The 8899-nt window shown below is 38.4% G+C and overlaps 1 protein-coding gene across 1 annotated transcript in view; it reads left to right on the top strand.

Annotated features, from left to right (window-relative positions):
* The first annotated feature begins 1665 nt into the window (after positions 1-1665).
* Positions 1666-8899, top strand: part of PRDM1 (PR/SET domain 1) — a 103113-nt gene continuing 95879 nt past the window's right edge. Inside the window, exon 1 of the mRNA XM_020779606.3 lies at positions 1666-1794. The gene's annotated coding sequence lies outside the window, so the exon portion shown is untranslated. The remainder of the gene's footprint in view (positions 1795-8899) is intronic.

Below are 8899 nucleotides of genomic sequence, written 5' to 3'. Positions count from 1 at the left end.
AGTAAAGAAAGAAAAAGGGGAAAACAGGAAAGGGGGGGAGGTTGAAAGGGACACGTGACAGACGGGAAACTGTCCAATCAGTGGGGGGGGGCCTTGGAGTGGAACGTGGGGGAAAAGTTTTAAGAAAAACCCTTGTCGAGGTAAAGTTGCGGATGTGGGGGGGGGGGGGGAGAGGCTACCCCGCCACACTCGGCGCGTGCCTTCTGCGCATCCGTCAGCGAAGGCTCTCTCTCTCTCTCTCTCACACACACACACACACACACACACACACGCACAAGAACTCTTGAGCGCCCTTCTTCCCTCCGCTAAACCTTCCTCCGCAGGCGGTAAAAAGGCGAGAGAGGAGAGCGGCGTTGTTGGCGTTGTTGACCTCTCCCGGTCGCGTGCGTCTCAGTGGGTTGCTCTCCTTTTCCCTCCCCGACGCACGAGCAGAGCCCCTTCCCGGCTTAAAACACGCAAAGCCCAAAAAGCGAGGGCGGGGGGGGTGGGAAAGAGAAGAGAGAGCGAAGACGGAGTGGGAGGGCAAGAGAGCGAGCCAGCGCAAACTCCCTCAGAAAGGGAAAGAGACCCAGAGGGAACGGCTCACAGGGGAAGTGCCCCTTTCCCCTGAGGAGGAGGAGGAGGACGACGCCTCTTGTTTCCACACGGCTTCGCCTCCGCGGCTGCGGCGCCCTCGTTTTTGGGGCTTGGAGATTTCAGTCTCGCCATTCCCGGAGCTTTTTTTGGGGGGGGGGAGGGTCGCGAGCGCGTCCTTTGCGCTTCGCAGCCCAACCCGCGCACTTTTCGGTTCGCCTCGACGGCTCCGTCCGTGCACGCTTTTTGGGTTCCTCCTCCTCCGAGCGCGGCGGCGGCGGCGGCGGCGGCTGGACCGTAGGGGTCGTGCTGGCCGCGCCGTGCGTGCCATGCTGCAGTCGCTTGGCCGGGCGAGGCTGGGGGCTTCCTGCTCCTGGGACACGGCTTAGGAGGAAGAGACAGGTAAGGGGGTCCAGGCGCCGGCCCAAGGCAAGTCCGGGGCGGAGGGATTACCTCTTGCGTCTTATGCTGAAGTTCATTAGGAAGGGGACGGGGTGGATCTGTGGGAAAGATGCGCCCTTTAAGGTTAGAAGGGCTGTGCAATGCTTCAGCTGTAATCCTGCACTCACCTCACTTAGGGCTTCTGAAATGTAGCCGTGTATAGGATTGCGCTGCGTGTCCCATGAAATGCCTCGGGGCTAGATTTCGAGTGAATAGCTCCGACTGAATATTTGTGAACATAAATTCTTTTTCTCATACATACCTGTTACCTAATTTAATCAAAAGTAAGTTCACTGAAATTTATAGTTGTGCATATTTAGGGTCACATCTTTCCCGTTTTATTTTCAACTTCGTTGATTGTCAGCCCCCCCCTTTTGTGGTTTTTTTAAAATCAGAAAAATACGTCCAGCATCTTCCCCCACCCCCTTCTAATATCACTTCATCTCAAACCAGCACTAAACCTAACTAGAGTTACAGGAATTTCTCTTTCCTTCATCTCTATTTTTTGTGTATGTTTTTGTTTCTACCCTACTTTTCTTGGACCTGACTGAAGGTATGTTTGTGTAACCAGACACTGAGACTTGCTGTCTGATGGAGAATTATCTCAGACACAGCTTACTTTGAATTCAATAGAAGTGTTTGTTTTTTAGGTTTAAAGCTCCAGACCGGAGGAGGAGGAGGTGAAAGAAATCACCTGAAAAGGAACCAGAGGGAAGCATTTGAATTCCTTCCTTGAAGTCCTGCTGGATTTTGGAGCAGGTGGGACGTGCAAAATTGGAGGTAGGAATAAGGATATGAGGAGAATTATTGATAAGTTCAGGATTTTTACTTATTTGCAGGAAAAAAATACTACATTTCTTTTTTAAAAAGAAAAAATGCATTAAATACATATCGTAGAAGTTGTAAAATGTGTTCCCCTTAGAGAAGTGGTTTCTTTCAAAGAAGGAATAACTTTTCTAAAAAGTGTCAGTGAGATCTGAGTAACTACTGTTGCTCTTTTGTGAATAAAAGTAGGCATGATGGTAATTTTACCTGGTCTCTGGAAAAAGAAAAAGAAATATTTCCTTCGAAGAACCGCTCATTCTTTGGTGGAGATCTGGAGATGTGAAAGAGACAAAGAGTTTAATTATTTATCTATTGTTTGTGCATAGAGGTTGAAACTTCTCTGGTTTTTCCCATTTTCTTTTCTTAAATTTCTGCTCTGTCCAAGTTACTTTTGTCTTTCATATGCTTTGTGTGGTTTAGGCAATGGAAGACTTTAATGTTGGCCTGTAACAATGTCTAATCAAGATCCTTCCTGTTTTTTTTCTTAAATTCAAACGGTGGGGAACAAACTGGTTTGAAGTGGGGGGAGTGGGACAGAAAGTAGAAGAAAATAAATTCTGTTCTGTTAGGAGCCTGTTTGCTTTCCTCTTTAGATCAGTCATTCAAAAGTGCTAAAAGAAGATTCAGAAACGGTAAGATGTACTGACGAAAGATTAAAAATCAAGAGCATGTCATGTGACTAGTTAGATGGCATTTCTTTAAACTTTCTCTGTGTTCAGCTGGTGTCCCATTATAATGTGTTTAACAAAGGCATTTTGTATTGTTTTAAAATTTATAAATAATTAACTCACACTTAAAAAAAGGAAAAAAACTGTCATTCATTACTAGAGCAAAAAGTAAAACTTATTTTTAAATTTGTAAGAAACGATTCCATCTTGATTCCCCAAGAGAAATGAAAATGTTTTCGTTGTGGTGTCAGTCTCTGCAGTCTGTCTCCTTGCTATCAGACCTATTAAAACTGCTTAAATAGTCTTTCATGGAACAGTCAAGATTTTCAGGTAATATTTAATACATTTGAAAATAAGAGTACTTAAAAGATGTGTTTAACAGCTATTTAGAAGCTAAAGCCCTGTGCACAAAACTAACTCTACAGAGGTTCAAAGGAAAATGGAATGGCATCTGTATAATTACTTACAGCCTCTATGTGCTGGGAGGTGGCAATTTATAATACCTCTTGAAGCTGCTTCTTAGTATATACTGTAGTGATCACTGGTAACATTTTGTACCGCTACAGTTAAGTCTCATTCATATTTTACTACTTCATGTGCTTGTCTGCCAGCGACAAGTGAACTCATTAAGATGAAGAATTTGGGCATCATGCCAGTGCAAGCAGTGTAAAATAATGTTATCTGTCTAGCCTTCATTGCACAGTACTTGTCTTTAATAAGCTGAGGATGCAGTTCCACCACACATACCTTGGAAGTCAGCTGTACTGTGCACAGTGGGGGTTACTTCTGAATACATAAGCATAGTATCCGTGTTGGAGACTTTCTAAATGATAAATCTGATTGACAGCTCTGTACTAAGCTGCCTCCTTCAGTTAATTTTGCTGTAGGTGAGAAAGTTGAAATTTTATGCTTTAACCGAAGGTTGCCAACTTGATTAAGTAATTTTTGTAAATTCGATCTTCCAAAAGGTGTAGGTAAAATTTGTAAAATACGATGAATCGCTCCCATCTTATGGAAGGAGGCTTTTGATACCTTGAAGGCTAACAGTAAATGGCCTTCAGTGTTCAATAATTTTGTGTCTAAATTTATGCATACTTGCTTTCAAAAATATATATCATATTCCTCAAAATAGTATTATTAACAAGAAAAACATAAACCTGAGAATGGAATGTAGATAACAGTTAACTTAGCAACCTGGCGAATGCTACGTTTTTATGCAATAGTGAAACATCAGGTTTTGGATAACAAGCCTTGTTTATAAAGATGAAATTGTGATATTAAAACAGGAGGGCTTGTTTTCATGAACATTACCTAAAATATAGGAGTTTCAACATATTGGGCTGGGTGACATCATATAGTAATGTTCATGGTGCCATTTTAGGCATTTTTATTCTGCAAAGCTCTGTATCTTGTGTACTTCTAAAAAGAAAAGTTTTCTGGGTAAGTAGCTGTCAGTCTCAGCATCAGCAAGTGTTTTAATATTTTCGCGAAGGCTTTCACGGCCGGGATCTAATGGTTGTTCTGGGTTTTTCAGGCACTTTGGCCGTGTTCTGAAGGTTGCTCTTCCTGACGTTTTGCCAGTGTCTGTGGCCGGCATCTTCAGAGGACAGCAACCTGTTGCTGTCCTCTGAAGATGCCAGCCGCAGAGATTGGCGAATTGTCAGGAAGAACAACCTTCAGAACATGGCCAAAGAGCTCAAAAAACCCAGAACAACCATGTTTTAATATTGCTTGATATTCCTGCTCTCAAGAATATTAATGTATATTAACTTCAATAGATTAGTAGCTTATTGCAGTTATAATGTACCACATGCAGCTGTTATTATAAGAACTAACTTATCACAGCAAAGCTCATTTCTTGTAGTATCTCACTGGTTCCCATCCTTTTAATAACAAAGAAGGATGAAAATGAGCAAACTTTCTTCTTTTTTGTTGTTTTTTTGCTTTAGTAATTATATATGTGAGTTTTGATAGGCAGTTGCTTCAAGCATTTTTGAAATGTTTCTTAAAGGTTAAAGCATTTTAACTCATGCATAAATATCTATATAACTGCTGTGCTCATCTTTATCTGTACTCATTTATAATCATTTTTATAGCAACAGTGTGCATGTAAATCCAAGTGTTATAATACTATGTGTGTATACAGTTATATACTGTATTTTTGTATACTATACAGTATATGCACTGAAACACATCATATAATTACTGACACAAACAACAACAAATGTACAGAGAAATGTAATTTGTCTTGTATATATCTGAGGTATTAATTTCAGCCTCTACTGCTACAGATTAAGAAGTGCAATCTCTAATTTCAGTGGGACTTCTGCATAAACCTCTTTGAGATGAATGGTATTTATGGTTGGTATATATTTCTCTAAGTGATTCCATCTGATATGAGTATAAATATCTGATAACTGTTAGCATAAGCACTTTAAATCAACAACATTTATTTTCTTGGTAATGGAGAATTCAAATAGTATGTCAGTGATTTTCTGTCCTTTTCACTGCTTAAATAAACTGTGTGGTGAATATCTATCATTGGTCTTTGGTTTTAAACTTTGAGGAATAATTGCTGTTCCATATTTCCCTCCCACGTTGCTGGCAGCCATCTCAGTTTCTTTACGATTAATGCTTTTTCTCTCCTGATTTGAATGTTAGACAAATGTTTGCTTCTCCAGTGGTTCTGTGCTTCATTCCCCCCCCCAGTCCACAGCATATGTGTGTAAGTTTGAAACCTGGTAGTGCAAGAATAAATTAATAATTTTTCCTATTATCTAATCCCATCCCACATACCTAATCACGTTTGACATGGGGAAGAAGGCAATAGTGTTGGCCATAAAGAAAAACAGTCCAAAATGCATATTAATATAATGACTTTTTAGGCCAACTAAAGGGGCAAAAGAATATGTGCAAGCTTTCGGCATCTCCAGATGTTTTCATCAGGATTGATTTTACAAAAGGCAGGGGATATGGAGAAAAGGAAGTGGAAAAACTGACTTGTTGAAATCATAGTGTCTGTATGATCTCTTGAGATGTATACAGAAGGAGGATTCTGAAAACATTCAAATGAGTCAGGTGATTTTAATGGGATGTGTTTCATGCAACGTGTGACAATGATTGCTGTACTAACCACTCAATAGTATCTTTCTTAGGAGATTATTCTATAATAACCCATAATGATATAGTTAAATTCTATTATGGGGAAATTCTATAATGGAATTTAACAGAAATTTAAATCATGCTATACTTGTTATTTCAAGTTGGAAAGTGAATGAATTAGGCATTTCCAACATTTTTTCCTAGTTTGAGCAGATGTCTGCTGTGTGCCCTCTAAGAGTTTCAAATGCCTCATTAAGCATGTGGCTAGGATTAATTTTTATAAGATGCACAAGAAAAATCCTTACCTCTTTAGGATTCTTTTTGGCCCATTTGAAGCATACTCAATTCATATACTGATCTCTTTGCCTGTAGCATTCACCTGCCAGTGGTATGTGGCATGGAGGGAAAACATGCTGGTATGCAAACCCTGTGTGAGGAAAAGCCATCAAAATATACAACATAATTTTTTTTAAAAATATTTCTGCAACGTTGTTTCTACAATATATTTTTCTTTAAATAAAATGTTGCTATAGCTTGAGCAATTAGTTACAATCACCACTTAATGCTTGAGTCTTACTGGAAGTAGGACGAGATTAAAATTACTGAAATGAAAAATACAGTTGATATTTCAGTAACTACTGCGAAAAGATTACCATTCATTTACATTTTGATCCACAGATGCATTATCATGGAATTGACTTGCCTGGATGTAGAACATTTAGGACTGATTTTTGGTTAATATCAACTTGTCTAGTTTAATTTGAAGCGATGGAGGGGAGAATACTGGTGTTAGAACAAGCTATTCTTGCCTTTGTTTTTAGAGTCAACTATTTCTATATACAGTATTCTATTTGCCAACACATTGGAATTCTGCCGTGACACTTAAACCTACATTCCAAAAGAATAAAAAGATATAGGAAAGGTCCTGTGCTTCACCCAAGTTATACAGCCTTTGGACAATATTGGATCGGAGTATATAATTCATTAATCAAATTTATATAATCCCCTAGGAAGCAATTCAAAATCTGTATTCTCCTTAAGGTCAGACATTTTTAAGCATACCTGAAGGGTAGCTTCTGTATATTTAGGAGCACTCCATCCTTGTCTGTCCTACCAGATGTAGGTGTGTTATAAGTAGCTTCCTGATAATACCATGTTTGTGATTAAAGGTTCCTCAATACTTATGTCGGCAACCCTCTTATTATCAGATTGTTTGATGTGAAGGAGTTTATGAACGATCACGTGCATAAGCTTGTCTCTGCAAAATTTGTCTGTATTTGATGTAAGACCTTTTAACAGTGAATAGGTTTTGTACTGTTTCTTTTTTCTTCTGGTGTTAGTTTTGTGTGCTTTAAATTAAATAACATATTTAATAATATTTAATATTTTAATTATTGTGATCTCTAACTATGCACATTCCTATTTTGAGCCATCTTGGTTCAGTAAAGAAAAAAAAGGTAGGGTAATAAATAAATAAATCCAGAAAGCATTCTTAACTTACTCACCCCTCCATGGCTCCAATTATTATAGATTAAAATAATTAATTACTTTCAGTTTAGAAATCTTCTCTATTATGAGGGAAGTAGGCCATTACGAAAGGAAATTGGATAATGAACTGACTAGTTAATTTCTGAGCAGTTGTGTGGAGTACTGGCAGTTTTGAGATAGGTTGTGCTTTCTATTTCAGACTGCATTATTTGAGGGGCAAGTAGTTTTGCCATGTAAGCCAATACATATCCACTCAGAGACGGGCCTACCTTAAGTTGGAAAAAATATATTGTTGTCATAAACTAGCTTTGAAGAACAAGTTTCTCAGAGGAAGGATAGATTTATATAATTTTGGAACAAGCAACCACAGCAAGTTTCTTTATGCATTTTCCTAACAGAAAGGAAAGATGACTTGCCATAAATGCTTCTTTCAAAGGAAGCTATAAAAAATAAAATGTACCATCTATAGCATTATAGCAATTGCTGAACTTAAAGCTGAAAAAAATACAAGTTGGGCAATTTCATTTCAAAATTATTTTGCTTTTTTATTGATAGCACAAACTTTCTTTTTATACTTCTCAAAGTTGTTAATCTTAACTTTTCTATATCAGCAGAAATGTCCTGGGCAATTTTAACTGCTCTGTTTTAAAGCTGTTCGTTTTAGTTTCAGATCTTGAATTTTTGGTGAAGATGCACTATATGATTTATCCAATATGTATTGAAATGTCACAGTTATAATGAGAGAAGAGACAGACACGACAGTACAATCTCTTGCTTGAGTTCTTTTGGGGTCAAATGAAATATAGACAGAGCTACATGTCCACTTGCTCAGCATGTACATACTAGCTGTATGTACATGCTGAGTCAAACAAATTTTATCTAGTGAACAGTTTATGTTAGTTTTTGTAAAATCTAGTAGATCGGACCTCAAAGTCTACTCATGTTGATTAATTATCTTTTTCATGACAGGTTAGTGTTATGGAATATATGTTCCACAACATGTGTTTGGTGTGATGTTCTTTGCTTGCTTGCAAGTTGCTTCCAGTCCCTCATGTTGTTTGACATATATATGAAAAACAGTATGTATTCTTTCATTAAAGAGCTCTTCATTATTTTGTGCTTATTGAGCCGTGTTAGGTTTCTCAATATCTTCTTCATCATTATCACCATAACCATCAGTAGCAGATGGCCTGGTCTCTATGGAATATGTAATGAAGTGTTAGCTTTTAATATCTTCATAACTCAAATTCATATTTCTGGAACCTAGCAATAATACATCGTGCTTTATAGTAACTTTTCTCTCATTTGTTGCTTGCTTAATTTGAGCAGTTGTTGATTGGTGAACCAGGGGGAGATGCAGTGCAAAATTTTTCCAAATGTTTGAAAACTCAAACTCTACCTTGCAAGACTTTGCTAAATATCGTGCTCACTTCCTAAATGCATGAATAGCTAGTACTCATCATGGACTTTTGTTTAAATGAACGTCATTGAGGAATAATGTTTTCCTGGAATCAAGTAGGAATAGTTTTACAATGTTTGTTATGTTTATGCAGTGATTCTTTCTCACTCTCACTCTTGCAAAAACAACAAAAAAGAGAGGAAAAGATACCTAGTGTGGTATAGTGGATAGTATGATGGACTAGGACTATGGAGACCAGGGTTTGGATCCCCCACTCAGCCATGAAAACTCACTGGGGAATTGGTAAAACCACTCCTTAAATAACTCACTTTCCTTAAAATTGGGGTCCTTATAAGTCAGTTCTAACTTGATGGCACGTAGCAGGGTGGGGGGGGAAAGCAAC

This window comes from Pogona vitticeps, chromosome 1 (genome assembly GCF_051106095.1).
Source record: "Pogona vitticeps strain Pit_001003342236 chromosome 1, PviZW2.1, whole genome shotgun sequence".
Lineage (NCBI taxonomy): Eukaryota > Metazoa > Chordata > Lepidosauria > Squamata > Agamidae > Pogona > Pogona vitticeps.
This window is presented reverse-complemented; position numbering and strand designations above follow the sequence as displayed.